The sequence below is a fragment of the Herpailurus yagouaroundi genome, unplaced genomic scaffold (genome assembly GCF_014898765.1).
Source record: "Herpailurus yagouaroundi ecotype Mexico unplaced genomic scaffold, PumYag 199, whole genome shotgun sequence".
Taxonomy (NCBI): Eukaryota; Metazoa; Chordata; class Mammalia; order Carnivora; family Felidae; genus Herpailurus; species Herpailurus yagouaroundi.
In genome coordinates this window covers 7,957,893-7,963,177 of record NW_024412430.1, presented here as the reverse complement: position 1 = coordinate 7,963,177, position 5,285 = coordinate 7,957,893, and the positions used below count along the sequence as shown (strand labels likewise).

General features: G+C 36.1%; 1 long non-coding RNA gene across 1 annotated transcript; it reads left to right on the top strand.

The window, feature by feature from the left end:
- Nucleotides 1-464: 464 nt before the first annotated feature.
- LOC121013630 (uncharacterized) lies at nucleotides 465-5,053 on the top strand. Its single transcript, XR_005782813.1, has 2 exons — nucleotides 465-793; nucleotides 4,531-5,053. It is a non-coding gene; the product is annotated as an uncharacterized LOC121013630 (long non-coding RNA).
- The last annotated feature ends 232 nt before the right edge of the window (nucleotides 5,054-5,285 follow it).

The window sequence follows — 5,285 nt, the reverse complement described above, 5'->3', positions numbered from 1 at the left end:
TCCCCAAAGTAAGTGAATCAGCGTCAGCTATTTCCGGAGGAGTTTGTAGGAAGCCCCCAAAAGAAGTCCCCAGTGAGGATGAAATTGTTTTCAGGCGGTTTTGTCTTTCTCTTGCAATGCAAACCTTTATGCCTCCATTCACTGGTCCCCAAATCAGATACAATCAAGGATCTAACATGTACTCTCTTGCATCCTGTGAAGGTTTTCACAATGAAAGCAGATCACCTCTGTACGCAGAGGCTAGGAAACCATTCTCGTATTCAGAGGACAGAAGCGCATGACTACAGCTGACTAACTGGGAAGTGGGAGTCCCGTCTGGATCTCCATATCAGACTGAAGGACAAGCAGAACATGGAAAAGCGTGACCCTGCTCTAGTTCCTGGAAGTGCTCCATTTAAATTCAAATGATCTCTTTTGCTGCCCCACCATTGGTTCCACCTGTAATTTTTTTTTTCTTTTTTTTTTTTTTTTTTTTTTTTTTTTTTGGCTGTTTGTTTGTCTCCCCTCTCCCTCAAACTGCTTTGAAATGGAGTTTGTTGAAGATAAGGATTTGTCATTTTCCATAGCGTGAGTTTGGTCAAGTGAAACTTCCGAGAATTTTCAGGAAATGATTCAAAATTGTTAGTTGGGGTTCTTCCTCACCTATGAAGAGCTATGCTTATTTAAGGACCAAAGAAAAGTAAGCCTTGATTTCCTGTGAGATTAAGAAGAAGGATTGGTGAAGATAAACGACCTAGAAGAAAGTTCTCTTCGCTGACATAAAACTCTGGCAAGAATGAGAAGCCCAGCATGGGTAATGATACTTACATATATGCATTGATTTATAATATTTTTTTCTGAGATGCATGTACATTTTCTAGCTGTCCTTGCGTGAAGATGACAGAACCTATAATTGCTGGCCTGGAAATCTGTGATTGGATTTAAACCCAGCTAGAGAAGCTCTGTCACTCACCAAAAATATTTAGCTAAGTTCGGTAAAGTGGACAATACATGGGGGTTTTAGTCTTTGAGAAGGTGGGTCCCTCTGATGCTAATGATCTTTCTTTTGTTACAATATCTATAACTGTTAACGTGAATAAGTTATGTTATTTGGGATAGTTATAATAAGCAGGGGTATGTACATTGCTTATATAGATGAGGTGAGTTTTTATGACCTGTTACTCTTAGTTTTCATTGGTAGGTCACATTATAGATGACGCCACACTCTGGTGATTCTTTAGTGTACCATTGGAGATATGAGTTGATACATATTTTTAAAATTTTATAGAAATGTTTCAATAAAGGCACTATAAATTTATCATTAATGTTCCTGAGGTGCTGAGCTGATCACTGCTATTTAAGGCTAAACTAACTACTAACCTTGAGATTATAAAAGTTACGGTTGTCAGTCCATACAGGAGATGTATTTACTATTTTCAGTTGCTAATCCTCTCAAATAAATCATTATTCCCTTTATTATTTTTGTAGCAGAAGTTTGTAACACTTTAAAGATTTAAATGTAGTTGCAGCTGATTCTTTGTGGAAACACAAAGAACACGTAAGAAGAGGGAAAAATCCTTCTGCATGCTTAGCATTCAATGGTTAATTTCCTTCCAGTTTTTAACTCTCTCTAACCCTTTTTATCCTTACAAAATGTCCTTTTCCCCCCTGTAGTGGCAGTTTTTGATATCTCCTTTCTTTTATATTCTGTGATTACTGTATATTTCTATGCCAGAAATGTATATAAGATACTGTGCAAATTTATTTCTTTGGATAAAAAAACTAGTCTTTTTTTTTTTTAATTTAAAGAAGCAGTAATTCGTGTCCTCATGTTATACCAATGCCTCATTAGTAGGTCCGCTTGATAATTCAGAAAGTCTTAAACAATGAAATATGTATTCCGGTGGCTGTGATGTATTTTATCTTGTTGTGAATGGATTCATCTAAAAACCGGGATCTAAAGATAGCTCTTAAGGCTCCATGCACATACTCAGTTCAACAGTGGTTTATAATCGGAGTTGCTATTGTTAACACTTATTTATTTTCCTTTGGAAAATATTACTTTTGTTTCGTGATAAGTTGTAGTCAAGAATATGAGGAAGATTCCAAGTTTCGTCTTGAAATTTGCACTTAATCACATCTTGTTTTCTTTTCTTTTGAGATATGGACTCAATACTCTGTAGAAAATAAAATAAATTATATTTTTCTAGAGAAGGCTATGTCTGAAGAGGCATCATCACCTGTTTTTTGATAAAATAGTCATTCCTGGTTTGGAAAGTTTGTTTTGGCAACTATGCCTTTAAGTATCGGAATGCTTCTATAAATCCATGGGTATTTTTTTTTTTATTTTTTTTCAACGTTTATTTATTTTTGGGACAGAGAGAGACAGAGCATGAACGGGGGAGGGGCAGAGAGAGAGGGAGACACAGAATCGGAAACAGGCTCCAGGCTCCGAGCCATCAGCCCAGAGCCTGACGCGGGGCTCGAACTCACGGACCGCGAGATCGTGACCTGGCTGAAGTCGGACGCTTAACCGACTGCGCCACCCAGGCGCCTCTAGGGTATTTTTTTACTAATATGCAATATGTATTGCATCTTGAGGAGACCATTTAAAGAACATTATTGAAGAAGTATAAAACATGGCTGTGATTCTCAAAAAATTTACCTTAATTAATGATCATTGTGTTCCCAAGAGAAATTATAGACTCTGAGAATCAAGTATTTCTTAAATGTACTTCTTAATTCACCCAGTATGATTCACTAAAACCTAAATTGTGTTCTCACGTGGCTTATCCAAGAGTATAAACCTGGAACTTGGATAGATAAGTATATGAATAAATCATGCCTTAAATTATATTATCCTGTAATGAAATATATATCTTCTGAGATTCTTTAATCACCCATAAGCATTTACTGAGTAATAGAACATAATACCTGTAAGCACTGACTGTGAACCAGACTGACTGTGTTCAAATTCTGGCTTTGCCATTTACAAACCCAGTGGCTTTAGGAAAGTCACTAAGTTTCTTTGTGCTTCAATGTCCCATGTATAAAATGCAAATAACAGCATCAGCTACTATCGTAAGAATGAAAAGAAGTAATATATTTACAGCACTAAGAACAGTGCTTGGCACATAGAAAGTGCTGTGTAAATAGAAGCTACTTTTTTTGTCAGTATTAATTTAGCATCCTTCTATGATCTATGGGTATGCTTGCTTTCAAAACTTAAAATGCAATAAAAGGATAAGAATTATACATAGGACACAATAGTGACAAAATAAAATATTATGAGTACAATCCTTCCCCTTTTAGGATGGCATTATTTTATACATAGTTCCCATCTGAAATACAGTTATAGTCTTTGTAACTTCTTACTTAACCTTCAGCAAGTCTTTACGAACTCTGTGACTTTGGGAAAGTTACATACCCACTCTGTGCCTCAGTTTTCTCATCTGTAAAGTGGGAGAGTATCAATGGTACCTATCAGAGGATTATTGTAAGGAATAAATGAGTTAAACATGCAAGTCTTAGAACAGTGCCTGGCATTATAGTAAATGTTCCACAAATATTAGCTCTCATCATCAGCATCACCATTTATATTTCACATTTTACATAAGGTTATAGTCCTTACTCGTTCAATCCAGCGGTAACAAACTTACCAAATGCTTAAAATGAGTGAGACATTACTAGAAAGAGTACAAGTTAAAATAAAAAAAAAAAAACATACAGTTTCAAATAACACTCAGGCATAAAATTTTTTTAACTACCAGTATTAAGGTAATAAACCAGTGAGTTAACTTCAAGTACTGATTATGATATGAAGAAACTTAAAGAGGAGTGGAAAACAGAGTGGTGGCGTGGAAGGTCTCAGCCAAGTTAGACAAATCCCTTCTGGGAAGATGACGTTTGAATTGAGACCTGAAGACTAGAAAATATAAGAAAATGAGAAAATATAAGAAAATATCTAAAGAACTTTCAAAACTGAGCAAAGAATACAGATCATATATAGATAGGTCTACAGGCTACGTAATATAAAAGGATAGAACTCAGACTAAATATATCAATTATAATAACATATAAATAGGCTTCTTTTACCAATTAAAGATAAAATTTTGAAAATCATTGTTATTCTTGTTTCACAAAACAAACTTTAAAATTTTCCTTACTTTTCTAAGGTCTGACACAGTTTAATACCATTGGAATTAGCTTTTCTTTAAGGTCAATGAAATTTTCATCTAAGCACTGTCTTAACTGCATCTCATAGATGCTGGTATAGAATGTCTTGGTTATCATTTTTAATTTAATTCTTATTTTCATTTGATTATCATTGTTTTTTAGCTAAGTTGCAAATTTGTTTGTATTTCCCCTTGAACTCAATTTAATGGAAGTTCCTATTCCCATGTTGTGTTAAGACAGAGATACATGCAAGAAACAGGGTGATACAAGTGAGTCTGAGAGGGAATCTGTGGCTGTCTGTCCAATGGACCAAGTGTTGCTATGTGACTTCCAAAGCCTGGTCATAAAGTTTCCACTGGGCTCTCTCTCTCTCAGGGTGCTTGCCTTTGGAACCCAGCCACCATGTTATGAAGAAGGGAAAGGCCACACGTAAGGGTTCCAGTGAAGAGTCCCAGCTAAAATCTCACTCACAGGCATCATCAACCTCCAGACATGTGCATGAACAAGGCTTCCAATGATTCCAACCCTCAGCCTTGAGCGTTCCAGACATCATGGAGCAGAGATAGGCTGTGACCATTCAGTCCTGACCAACTTCCTGACAAACAGAAACCAAAGGAGATAATAAGTTATTCTTGTTTTAAACCACTGAGTTTTGGAGTAATTTGCTATGCAATTATAACCTACACATAAATGGTGATCTGGGTCAAAATGGTGTCCAAGGAATAATTGGTAGAGGAGAAAAATGCCAGTGGGTGGATGAGTAAATGGGTATTTAAACAGGAGAGGCAATGAGTTTAGGTAACTGTTGAAAATATTTTTTTTGTTAGGGAGACAAGATATCTCTACATCTTGTTTCCCAAATGGAGAATAACTAATAAAAATATGGCTCTTAAAAATATGGCTCTTGGAAGGCATTTCTTTGTAATAAGAGAGACTTGATCATATTGTGTGTTGAAATAAAACAGCTTATAGACAGGAGGAAACATTGAAGTGTGTGTGTGTGTGTGTGAGAGAGAGAGAGAGAGAGAGAGAGAGAGAGAGACAGAGACAGAGAGAGAGACAGCGAGAGAGAGAGGGAGAATTTATGAAAAAGGTCCCTTGAGGAGGTGGGGAGATGAAGAATTTGTAAC